A 13,494-nucleotide genomic window follows, 5' to 3' on the forward strand; every position below is an offset into this window, starting at 1 on the left:
CCATTTGTCTGCTTTATGAAGTCAGCAACGCTGGAGGGTGTCTAGCAGAATCCCTCCTCTAGGATGACCAAAGGGGAGCATGCAGCTCAGACATGCCCCTTCAGGGAGCAGAGGGAAGGACTGGCTAGAGCCCTCCCACCCATTCAGAAAACACACACACACACACACACACACACACACACACACACACACACACGGCCAGCGTTGGATCTTAGTTGCTAGGTTGTGCCAATCTTACTCCATCTCGAAATAATGTCCTCTTGAAATACAGGCTCACAGATCTCCCCAACCATGAACTGTTCCCCCAACATGACCAGGATGACATCCTCCCAGCAACAGGATGCCGATCCCTCACGCAACCAAACAATCCACTTGCCACCATTTTTATTTGCTAATTCCCTCCCACATGGGTTTAATTCTCTCTTTGAAGAGATAGAAGCCACTGTTGCCTGTCAGATTCTAGGCAGGTACTATGTGGCTGTAAAACCTCCAGAAATGCTCCAGAGAGGCCACGGTGCCAATCTGTGTGACATTCTGGTCACAGCTCTGAGCTGGTGGGACAACCAGGGGTTTCCCTGGAGTACCAACACGGGTGGTTGTACTGCAGGGGACGTTCTGCTGATCCAGGGACAATAGTCTTCCTCATGCTGGTGCTCTGATGCGTCTCCCATTTTTTCCTTCTCACCATTTTTTTATATGTTGTTTTCTTCATTCTGATCATGGTCCCCACTGTCATCATATTTCAAGGACTTGAACTTGTTCATCTTCATGCTGCTGCTGTCACCATTGCCTCACAGAGTGAATCTATCATTTCATTTTTTAAATTTAAATTCTTTATGGTTGAAAATATTACATATGTCTCTCTCTTCCCCACATTGACCTCTCCCCAGCTGCTCTCCCCTCCCCAGTCTATCATTCTATACATGATAATATCCAGGGCCAGCTTCATGGGTGTGTGAACTGGACACAGGGCCCTGGGCTTAGAAGGACCCCTATTGTCACCTTGAGAGTCTTAATCATTTTTTGAATGAGAGAACTCACTCTGTCACTTTGTATTGGACCCCACAAATTATGTAGCCCAGACCTGAAAATATTTTAAATAGCTTCATGTCAAGCCTCCCCACTCCTTTGGACATCCTTTTTATCTGACCTGGTTTGGGGTCTTTTTTAAAAATATATATTTTTATTGATTTCAGAGAAGAAGGGAGAGGAAGAGAGAGATAGAAACATCCATGATGAGAGAGCATCATCAATCAGCTGGCTCCTGCACGTCCCCTTCTGAGGACCAAGCCTGCAAACCCGGGCAAGTGCCCTGACGGGGAATTGAACCATGACTTCCTGGTTCATAGATCAATGCTCAACCACTGAGCCATGCCGGCTGGGGCTGGGCTGATTTGGGGTCTTTCAACCATCCTAGTTGTTCTTTGACTTTTGTTCCTAGAACTCACCACAGACTCTAAATATGGTCTAGTCAGTGTGAACTATATATGGATGCCTCAAACACTGTTCTTATAAAGGTTCCTAAGTTTGTGTGATTATTTTAATTTTATTTTTTTAAAATTTTTTATTGATTAAGTTATTACATATGTGTCCTTATCCCCACATTACTCCCCCCATTCCCTCCCCACTCATGCCCTCACCCCCCTGTTGTCTGTGTTCATTGGTTAAGCCTATATGCTTGCATATAAGTCCTTTGGTTGATCTCTCCCCCTTACCCCCACCCTCCCCTACCTTCCCTCTGAGGTTTGAGGGTCTGATCGATGCTTCTCTGTCTCTGGATTGATGCTTCTCTGTTTCTATTTTTGTTCATCAGTTTATGTTGTTCATTATATTCCATAAATGAGTGAGATCATGTGATATTTATCTTTCTCTGACTGGCTTATTTCACTTAGCATAATGCTCTCCAGTTCCATCCATGCTGTTGCAAATGGTAAGAACTCCTTTTTCTTTACGGCAGCATAGCTTTCCATTGTGTAGATGTACCAGAGTTTTTTAATCCACTCATCTACTGATGGGCACTTAGGCTGTTTCCAAATCTTAGCTATGGTGAATTGTGCTGCTATGAACATAGGGGTGAATATATCCTTTCTAATCGGTGTTTCTAGTTTCTTGGGATATATTCCTAGAAGTGGGATCACTGGGTCAAATGGGAGTTCCATTTTTAGTTTTTTGAGGAAACTCCATACTGTTCTCCACAGTGGCTGCACCAGTCTGCATTCCCACCAGCAGTGCACGAGGGTTCCTTTTCTCCACATCCTTGCCAGCACTTGTGGTTTGTTGATTTGTTGATAGACATTCTGACAGGTGTGAGATGGTACCACATTGTCGTTTTGATTTGCATCTCTCGGATGATTAGTGACTTTGAACATGTTTTAATATGTCTTTTGGGCTTTCTTCTGTCTTCTTTAGAAAACTATCTATTTAGGTCCATTGCCCATTTTTTGATTGGGTTGTTTAACTTCCTTTTGTTATGTTGTATGAGCTCCCTATAAATGTTGGAGATTAAACCCTTATCTGTGATAACATTTCCAAATATGTTCTCCCATGCAGTGGGCTTTCTTGTTGTTTTGTTGATGGTTCCCTTTGCTGTGCAAAAGCTTTTTATTTTGATGTAGTCCCATTTATTTATTTTCTCTTTAGTTTCCATTGTCCTAGGAGCAGTATCAATGAAGAAATTGCTTTGGCACATGTCTGAGATTTTGCTGCCTGTGGATTCCTCTAGTATTTTTATGGTTTCCTGTCTTATGTTTAAGTCCTTTATCCATTTTGAGTTTATTTTTGTGTATGGTGTAAGTTGGTGGTCTAGTTTCTTTTTTTTTGCATGTTTCTGTCCAATTTTCCCAACACCATTTATTGAAGAGGCTGTCTTGACTCCATTGTATGTTCATGCCTCCTTTGTCGAATATTAATTGATCATAGTGGTTTGGGTCGATTTCTGGGTTCTCTATTCTGTTCCATTGGTCTATATGTCTGTTCTTGTGCCAGTACCAGGCTGTTTTGAGAACAGTGGCTTTGTAATACAGCTTGATATCTGGTATTGAGATCCCTCCTACTTTGTTCTTCTTTCTCAGGATCACAGCATCTATTCGGGGTTTTTTTTTTTATTCCAGATGAATTTTTGGAGTGTTCTTTCTAGATCTGTGAAATATGCTGTTGGTATTTTAATGGGGAGTACATTGAATCTATAGATTGCTTTGGGTAGTATGGACATTTTGATGATGTTGATTCTACCAATCCATTAACATGGTATATTCTTCCATTTGTTTATGTCTTCCTCTATCTCCTTTTTTAGTGTCCTGTAGTTTTCCAGGTATAGGTCTTTTACCTCCTTAGTCAAGTTTATTCCTAGGTATCTTAATTTTTTTTTGGTGCAATGGTAAATGGGATTGCTTTTTTAGTCTCTCTTACTATAAGTTCATTATTGGTGTAAAGAAATGCCATAGATTTCTTGGCATTAATTTTGTATCCTGCTACATTGCTGAATTCATTTATTAAGTCTAATAATTTTTTGATGGAGTCTTTAGAGTTTTCTACATACAGTATCATGTCATCTGTGAATAAGGACAGTTTTACTTCTTTTCCAATTTGGATGCCTTTTATTTCTTCTTCTTGCCTGATTGCAATGGCTAGTACTTCCAGGACTATGTTGAACAGGAGTGGTAAGAGTGGACATCCCTGTCTTGTTCCTGGTATTAGGGGAAATGGTGTTAGTTTTCGCCCATTGAGTATGATGTTGGCTGTAGGTTTGTCATATATGGCTTTTTATTATGTTGAGGTATGATCCTTCTATTCCCACCTTGCTGAGAGTTTTTATCAAGAAAGGGTGTTGGTTTTTGTCAAATACTTTTTCTGCGTCAATTGATATGACTATGTAATTTTTATCTCTCAATTTGTTTATGTGATGTATCATGTTTATTGATTTGCGGATATTGTACCATCCTTGCATCCCCAGGATAAATCCTACTTGGCCATGGTGTATGATCTTTCTGATACACTGCTGGATCCGATTTGCTAGAATTTTGTTGAGGATTTTGGCATCTATGTTCATGAGGGATATTGGCCTGTTATTCTCTTTCATTGTGTTGTCTTTACCTGGTTTTGGTATTAGGGTGATGCTGGCTTCATATAATGAGCTTGGAAGTGTCCCTTCCTCTTGAATTTTTTGGAATAGTCTGAGGAGGATAGGTTTTAGTTCTTCCTTGAATGTATTTTTGGTCTCTCGTCATTCATGTCTGCTCTAATCTTTATTATCTCCTTCCTTCTGGATACTGTGAGCTTTTCTTGTTGCTCTCTTTCTAATTCTTTGAGTTGTAGAGTTAGATGATTCATTACCATTTTTTCTTGTTTTTTGAGGTAGGCCTGTAGAACTATAAACTTCCCTCTCGGGACTGCTTTCATTGTGTCTCATAGATTTTGGATTGTTGTGTTTTTATTGTCATTAGTTTCCAGAATGTTTTTAAATTCTTCTTTGATCTCTTTGGTAACCCAATCATTGTTTAATAGCATGTTCTTCAGCTTCCAAGTGTTTGAATTTTTGGGATTGTTTTTATTGTAGTTTTTTCCTAACATTATGCCATTGTGGTCTGAGAAAATGCTTGATATCATTTCAATCTTCTTGAATTTGGGAAGACTTTGCTTTTGACCCAACATGTGGTCTATTTTTTAAAATGTCCCATGTGCACTTGAGAAGAATGTATATTCTGTGGCTTTGGGGTGAAATGTTCTGAAGATGTCAATTAAGTCCATCTGATCTAGTGAGTCATTTAGGATTGCTGTTTCTTTACTGATTTTTTGTCTAGAGGATTTATCCAGTAATGTCAGTGGTGTATTAAAGTCCCCTACTATGATTGTATTGATGTTGATCTCTCCCTTGATATCTTCCAGGAGTTTTTTTATGTATAGGGTGTATATATGTTTATCAGGGTTATATCCTCTTGTTGTATCGATACCTTTAGTATTGTGAAGTGGCCTTCCATATCTCTTGTTATGGCCTTCACTTTGAGCTCTATTTTGTCCAATATAAGTATTGCTACCCCAGCTTTTTTTTTTTTTTTTTTTCATTTCCATTTGCCTGAAAGATATTTTTCCATCCCTTCACTTTCAGTCTGTGTGAGTCCCTTACTCTGAGGTGGGTCTCTTGTAGACAGCATGTATATGGGTCATGTTTTTTTATCCATTCAGCCACTCGATGTCTTTTGATTGGAGCATTTAGTTCACTTACGTTTAAAGTTATTATTGAAAGGTACTTGTTTGTAGCCATTTCTATTTTTTTGTGCCTGTTTTCTTTCTTAGCTTTTTCGTTTTTCTTTTTACACCAGTCCCTTTAGCATTTCTTGCATTGCTGGCTTGGTGGTGATAAACTCCCTTAGCCTTTTTTTGTCTGTGAAGCTCCTTATTTCCCCTTCAATTTTGAATGATAGCCTTGCTGGATAGAGTATTCTTGGATTCAGTCCCTTGCTTTGCATCACTTTGTAAATTTCCTTCCATTCTTTTCTGGCCTGATGTGTTTCTGTTGAGAAATCATTTGATAATCTAATGGGAGATCCCTTGTATGTAACTTTCTGTCTCTCTGTTGCAGCCTTTAAGATTCTCTCTTTGTCCTGAACATTTGCCATGGTAATTATGATGTGTCTTGGTGTGGGTCTTTTTGGGTTCATCTTGTTTGGGGCTCTCTGTGCTTGTATGACTTTTTTCTTCCCCACCTCAGGGAAGTTTTCTGACATTATTTCTTCAATAGGTTTTGTAACCCTTGTTCCTCTTCCTGTTTTTCTGGCACCCCTATTATTCGTATGTTGCTTTGTTTCATGTTGTCCCATAGCTCCCTTAGGCTCTCCTCTTGTATTTTAATTTTTTTCTCCAATTGCAGTTCAGTTTGGGTGTGTTTTGCTTCCCTGTCTTCTAATTCACTAATACGGTCCTCCACTTCTCCTAGTCTACTGTTGAAACTTTCCATGGTGTTTTTTATTGCAGCTATATCACTCTTCATCTCTTCTTGATTCTTACATAAGTTATTGATTTTTTCATCCATTTCTTCTTGATTCTTACGTAAGTTGTTGATTTTTTCCTCCATCTGGGTTATGAACTGTAGGACCCTTATGCTGAATTCTCTTTCTGATATATTGCATGCTTCTCTTTCACTTAGCTGCTTTTCTGGTGATACTTCCTTTTCTTTCCTCTGGGGGTTTCTTTGTCTACCCATTTTTGGTCTCACCGACTGATCTAAATGCCGAGTAGTGCAGGGGCTGCTCCTTGGGTGGCGGTGTCTCCTTGGGCTGTGGTTGCTCCTTGGGTGGTCACGGAAGTAGCTGCTCCTCAGTTGGCAGCGGTTCCCCTGGTGGGTGCTGTTCACAGCAGTGGTGTCTCCTCTGGTTCGTGGGGGAGGCTGCTCATACAGCTGCTGTTCTTTGGGCAGTGGTGCGCTGATCATGAGGCTGCTGCTCCTCCGATGGGGGTAGGCTGAGTGCGGCTGCTGCTCCTTGGATGGGGGCAGTCTGCTCATGCTGCTGCTGTTCCTCAGATGGGACGGGCTGCTTGTGAGGCTGCTGCTTCTTAGACAGGGGCAGGTTGCTTACAGGGCTACTGTTCCTTGTACGTGTGCGGGCTGCTCGCGCAGCTGCTGCTCCTCAGATGGGGGATGGGCTGCTTGCATGGATGCTGCTCCTCGGGTGGGAGTGAGCTGCACCTGCGACTGCTGCTCCTTGGATGGGGGCAGGCTACTCACCCAGCTGCTGCTTGTTGGACAGGTGCAGGCTGCGTGTGGCTGCTGCTCCTCAGACCAGTGAGGGCTGCGCAGGAGTGCCCCTTCTCGGATGTGGGTGGTCTGCTTGTGTGACTGCTGCTCCTTGGATGGGGCAGGTTGCTCGCACAGCTCTGCTCCTCAGATAGGGCCGCGCAGCTGCTGCTCCTCGGACGGGGGCAGGCTGAGTGGGGCTGCCGCTACTCAATCGTGGGCCAGCTGCTCATGCGGCTGCTGCTCCTTGGACAGGGACAGGCCACGTGAGGCTTCTGCTCTTAGGCCTGGGCAGGCTGCTCACGGGGCTGCTGCTTCTTGGACAGGGGTGGGCTGCTCACATGTCTGCTTCTTGCATGGTTGCAGTGCCCTGGGCTAAGGCATTGGGCCGGTCAGAGGGGAGCATGCTTCAGAACTCACAGGAGCCTGCGCCCAGGGTGGCTGGAGACTCGTTGACCATGGGACTACAGCCGAGGTAGCAGGTCCCTGGCAGGGGTGGCCTTCTCCAGGGATCCTCTGCCCTTCTGGGCTGCAAACTGTCTCCCAGCTGAGTCTTCTTCGCCAATTCAGGCTGGATGTTATTTGTTTCAGCTGCTCACCCTATCTGCTCCGGGACAAGGCTCGGGACACGTCCATCTATACTGCCACCATTTTGTCTCTCCTGTATGAATATTTTTAATAATAGAAACCAATTATTATTTACTATGTGACAGGCATTATGTTAAGCATGTTACATGTGTTATTTAATCCTCACAACAACCCTCCTAGTTGAGAAACACATTGATCCCAGTTTGCAGATAAGAAAACTGTGGCTTGGAGAGGTTACATAACTTGTTTACGATTGCAGTTATAGATGGCAGAGAATTCAAACCCAGGTCTGACGGACTCATTTACATCATGCTCTACTGCGGTTTCTCCCAAGTTATTAGAGGCACTCACTGTTTGGGAGGCTAGAAGCAGACTCCCAAATATTGAGCTATTAACTAATTCTGATCTTATTATCAATTAATTTTGATAGATGGGGATTCACCATCTTTGGATACTGACTGAGCTACTGCCACATGGCCACTTCTTTTTCCAGGTCCATGTTCTCTGCTAGGTTTCTTCCTGAGGATTTATCTCCCCCCTACAGCCACCCCTCTCCGCCGACCTTACCCTCCACATTAGGTTCCAATTGCTGCTGTAACAAATGATCACAAAGTTAGCAGTTTCAAAAATACAAATTTAAAATGGTGACAGAAGGAGAGTTGACTTTGGGTGATGAATACAATACAACATACAGATGATATATTATAGAATTGTACACCTGAAACCTATATAATTTTATTAACCAATGTCACCCCAATAAATTCAATAAAATTTTTAAAAAATATTTTTATTGATTTCAAAGAGGAAGGGAGAGGGAGAGCGAGATAGAAACATCAGTGTTGAGAGAGAATCATTTATCAGCTGCCTCCTGCCTGCGCCTCACTGGAGATAGAGCCTGATACCTGGGCATGAACCCTGATAGGGAATTGAACTGTGACCTCCTGATTCATGGGTTGACGCTCAACCACTGAGCCATGCCAGCTGGGCAAATTTTTTTTTAATTACAAATTTATTACCTTATATTCTGGAAGTCAGGAGTCTGAAATGGTCTTCACAGGACTAAAATGAAGGTGTTGGCAGAAATGTGTTCCTTCTGGAGCTCTGGGAAGAATCTACTCCTTGCCTTTTCTTTCTCCTAGAAGCTGCCTGCATTCCTTGACTTATGACCTTGTCATTCTGACCACCACTTCTGTCATCATGTCCCCCTGCCTCCCTCTTATAAGAACCCCATGATTACATTGACCAACTGGATAATCCACAATAATTTTCTGATTTCATCCCATCTGCAACTCTAATGTGTAACATAACTTATTCACAGGTCCCAGGGATTAAGACATGGATATATTTGGGGGCCATATGATTCTGCCCAGCATAGCCTCCCTCCTCACCCCTCTTTCTCACACAGACACACAATTCTCCAAGTGCCCTCAATTCCAGGGCTTTCTCTCTCTTGCTTACCTTTCTGTGGATGTACTCTGGTTCTTCTGGGTTCAGTTGATTAACATTTATAAAGCACCTATTATGTGCTAGGCATTTTGCGAGGGGCAGGGGATACCAAGAAAACAGGCAGACCCTGCACTGAAGAAGCTCACATTTTGGTTGAGCTGACAGGAAAATCATGACAGACAAGAAAATATGGCAACTACTGGGATAAAAGGGAGCACAGTAGGTGAAGAGGCACCCGGGGCTTGGGTTTGGGGTGGAGAGGGATATGCGCAGATATATATCTTACTGCTACTATTCCTATCACAGATCCACAAAATCAGGACAGTAGGAATCATGATGGAAAATGAGGTGTGTGATCTGGTCTTAGGACTTCCTGTCATTGCCCAGGGAGGCCAGGCAGAGCTGGGCTGGCTCTCAGAGACTGGGAAGCATGGGAACACAGGGCCCCCACCAAATGGAATAAGTTATTTACAGTGTTCAAGGAGGATGGGCTCATCCCAGGTGGTTTGATTTTCTTGTTTCTCCAGGCTGAGTTTGACCTAATAGAAGGTCTTATTTTGCAAGTTGAAAGGAGAAAAAACTGTGAGATTAAATACGCAAAGATGTGATTTAGTTCCGTTCTGCATCTCAAATGTGGAGTCTGAGGGAGGAGCCAAAACTTGTAAGCTTTCGATGACTTATGTTTGTTTTAGATGCTATATCACAGCCCAGGAGCCTGGATATGCCTGGTGACTGACCTTTGTGCCTACCTGCTGGCCATTTTGTAACTCTTATCACAAGAAACACAGCAGCTGTCATCTGGGTCTGTATGTTCCTGCCCACAGACATCTCACAGGAACCAGCGGCCTTGTTTCCAGCTCTGTACTGAACTCTACTGTCTCCTTTCAGAAACACAACCAAATATATGTGCATGTGTATATAAACACATATACATTTAAAATTCTCCTGTTTAAACCTCTTAATTATGACAAACCAGGCTCTTTTATTTCACACACACACACACACACACACACACACACACACACACAGAAATTTCCTTTCCAATGGCACATAACCAAAAAACAACTTAGATAAGACTGAATTCATATTACACCAGGTGACTTTGTGAAATCACTAGTGCATGTACAGGGCTTTACCGTCGGCTAAAGCTGTTCTTGGCCATTGAATTTTGCTCCTCATAACAACCCTGTGAAATAGCTGTCCTCCATAGGGGGTCCATTAAGCCCTAATGGACTTTCAAATCCAAAGTCCCTCTGAGAACGTTGACTGAACGGAGACTTTCATTTTTTACTGTGTGTTAGATAAATTCTGCCCTTCATCTACAAAAGACTAAAACAGGGATCAGTTGTACTCTCTGCTTTTAATTCCATATCTGCCTTGGAGTCCTTATCCTGGTAACTCCAGCAACATGGGTTTCACCTCCCAAGGCACCATCCACTTTGGTTGGTTCTGATGGCCAGACAGAGAGGTTTACAGATTCCCCTAGTGAGTCTACAAGAGGATCATGGGAGAAGACAACATCTTTAAGGAATTTGGTGTGGGCCCATAAGAGGGTCTCTATATTGGAAATAGCCAGATCCTTTATCCTGGACAATATGAATGACAGAGGGTCAAAATAATGCATATGGCCTGCTCTTTATGCCAATCCTTGAAGTACTGGAATTTGAAGTTACACTATGGCTAAAGGAGACACTGTCTTTCATCATTACAATAAGCCTCCATTAATGAAGATGGATGCTTTTCCTCCTTGAAACTTTAAGAAGTCAAACTAATATAAAGGTCTAATTATTGTGCTCATTCTAAAGATGAAGGCATGGAGTCTCAGAAAAATTAAGCCATCTACAAGTTCTCCTGACTAGGAAGTGACCCTGGCTATGGATTTTGGTTAATTAAAAACAAAGCAAAACAAAACAACAACAACAAACAAACAAACAAACAAAACAAAGCGAAACAAAAACCTAAGTGAAATTTTTAAAAAATAATTAAAACTAAATAATGAATTTAAAAGTGTTTAATGTATGGACTTTAGATAATAAATAAAAACGAAACCCTATAGGATGACTTGAATGAATCTCCAGGGAATTTACACTGAGCAGAAAAACACACAAACAGTTCTAAACGGTTACAGGCTATATGTTTCATTCATATAACATTTTTGAAACAACCTTTTAGAAAGGGAGGCTAGATTAGTGGCTGTCAGGGGTTAAGGAAAGGGTCAGGATTGGAGGGGGGTGGGAGGGGTCAGTAGGTTGGGTGGTCAAGGCAGAGCAAGCTTTAGATCAGATGTTCTTCTTTGAGTCAACCCACAAGAAAGCCTTGGCGCCCTGGCTGGTTTGGCTCAGTGGATAGAGTGTCGGCCTGCGGACTGAAAGGTCCTGGGTTCGATTCGGTCAAGGGCATGTACCTTGGTTGTGGGCACATCCCCAGTAGGGGATGTGCAGGAGGCAGCTGATCGATGTTTCTCTCTCATCGATGTTTCTAACTCTCTATCCCTCTCCCTTCCTCTCTGTAAAAAAATAAAATAAAATATATTTTTTTTAAAAAAAGAAAGCCTTGGCTTCCAGGACACTTTCTCAGCTATTTCCCACCTTAGAGAAATTAGTGAAGTTGGAAGTTTTTCAAATGGTTTAGCATGACTTTAGAATTAATATACACAGGTACTTGCCTGAGTAATAGAACATTTATGGCAGCTTGTTTCTGAAGAAAGTCACTGTACTTTCAAGTGATGGCGAAGATTGATGACAACCTGCAAACCATCGCATGTGTTTTGTGGAAAGTCAGATTGACGAGCGCCAGCTGGTTCACTCAGTGGATAGAACATCAGACTGCAGACCTAAGGGTCCTGGGTTCAATTCCGGTCAAGGGCATGTACATTGTTCGCAGGCTCCTCCCCAGCCTGGGGCCCTGGTCAAAGTTCATGCAGGAGGCAACCAATTGATGTGTTTCTCTCACATCGATGTTTCTCTCTGTCTTTCCCTCTCTCTCCCACTATCCCTAAAAATCAATGGAAAAATATCCCCGGGTGAGGATTAACAGAAAAAAAAGAAACAAAAAACAAAAAAGAAAGTCAGATTGACCAGATGGCTTGGGAAGTGGAGCCTGAAAAAAAAGATCAGGTCCAGCCTGGTCTAGCTCAGTTCCTCCTGAGCTGGTGATGGTTTATAGCCAACAGGCCAATGGCAAGGGAAGAGATGGACAAGAAGTGTGGTGTATAGTGCAAGGGAGGAGTGAAAAGAAAAGGAACAATGCAATACAAGCGCAGAAATCACTGTCTGAATGGGCTGTGTCGGATTCTGCCCTTAGAGACGGTGAGGCTCTGAGCAAGTCTCTTAGTCTTTCTGCGTTTCTGATTCCCTGCTTGTAAAACAGGGCGACGAGTCCCTGTCCAGCCTATATTACCAGGTTATTGGGAGGAACAAGTGGAATAATGTAAGTAAAAAGTATTCTGTAAACACCTGTGTTCCTTGCAAATGTAATGATTTGCAATGTGATTTGGCAAGATTCCTACCAGTGGTCCCTAAATATATAATTTCTGTCGCTATCTTTTGGCAAGTTATTTAATTCAGTCTGAAGGCTGCCAGGTCACGACCTTCAAGTATGGCATCGCTAAATGATCAGGTGCTGCACTCACCATGAATTCATGGATGGGGTCAACCAACTGGAGGGGAAGAGGGACAATGGACCACATCTGAGCTGAACTCTAACTTCTGCCACCGTCTCACTTTGCTTCCATGGCTGATCTTTGGCCCAAAGCTATAGGAAACTTTTAATAATGAATGAATGATCATCTAACTTGCTAAGGAGTTTTTTCCACCTTTTCCACTTAGGTAATTTGGTAAGTAACTAAGTTTGGACATGCTGGACAGGAGAGGAGAGGAAAGACATCGCAATGGGTGACAGTCTAGCCAGACACTCTCTGGGAGGGAGGCAGTGAGAGTTGAGTTAAAACCCTCCTGTGAGAAAAGTGGCCTTGTGTGGCAGGAAGCAGGTTGCCTCTGGACTCAGCTGGCTGTATGGGTAACCTAGATTTATACTCTCTGAGCCTCGGTTTCCTCACCTGTAAAATGATAAGGACAACGGTGCTCTCCTCATAGAATTGTCCTGAGGACCAAATGAGACAAACAGATATGAAACAGATGGCACAAAGTAGGGACACAATAATTTGAATCCTCTTCTTTCTTCAAAGGATAGGAAAAAGATACCATACATCCTTTAAAATACCTTCCTTTCTTTTTCAAAGTGAATGAAAATAGGATCCTTGAGCCCAGCCTGTGTGGCTCAATGACTGAGCGTTGATCTATAAACCAGAAGGTCATGGTACGATTCCCAGTCAGGGCGCATGCCCGGGTTTGCAGGCTTGATCCCCAATGGAGGGTGTGCAGGAGGCAGCCGATCAATGATTCTCTCATCATTGATGTTTTCCCCTCTCCCTCTTCCTCTCCCTTCCTCTCTGAAATCAATAAAAATATATTTAAAAATAAGAAAATAGGAGCCTCTTTGGAACTCCTAGAAATGCATCTTATCAAGCTTGGCATTTGGAGTCAAACACAGATCCATACTCATGCTCCACCTATTACAAACTCTGTAATCTTAAACACATTAATCTCTCCTAATCTCAGTCTCCAGTGTAAAACAGAGTTTAATAATACCTACCAATAAGGTTGTTTAGAAAGTTAAATAGGTAGTGCATGTAAAGTGCCCAGGATAGTTTCATAAGTGCAGTCTGGATG

The 13,494-nt window shown here is 42.5% G+C and overlaps 1 pseudogene; it reads right to left on the reverse strand.

Annotated features, from left to right (window-relative positions):
- Nucleotides 1-218: 218 nt before the first annotated feature.
- Nucleotides 219-829, reverse strand: LOC139004384 (eukaryotic translation initiation factor 4E type 2 pseudogene; annotated as a pseudogene).
- Nucleotides 830-13,494: the final 12,665 nt, after the last annotated feature.

The sequence above is a fragment of the Myotis yumanensis genome, unplaced genomic scaffold, assembly GCF_028538775.1.
Source record: "Myotis yumanensis isolate MYYU_CA2020_CCGP unplaced genomic scaffold, mMyoYum1.0.hap1 SCAF_2, whole genome shotgun sequence".
NCBI classification, from domain to species: Eukaryota; Metazoa; Chordata; class Mammalia; order Chiroptera; family Vespertilionidae; genus Myotis; species Myotis yumanensis.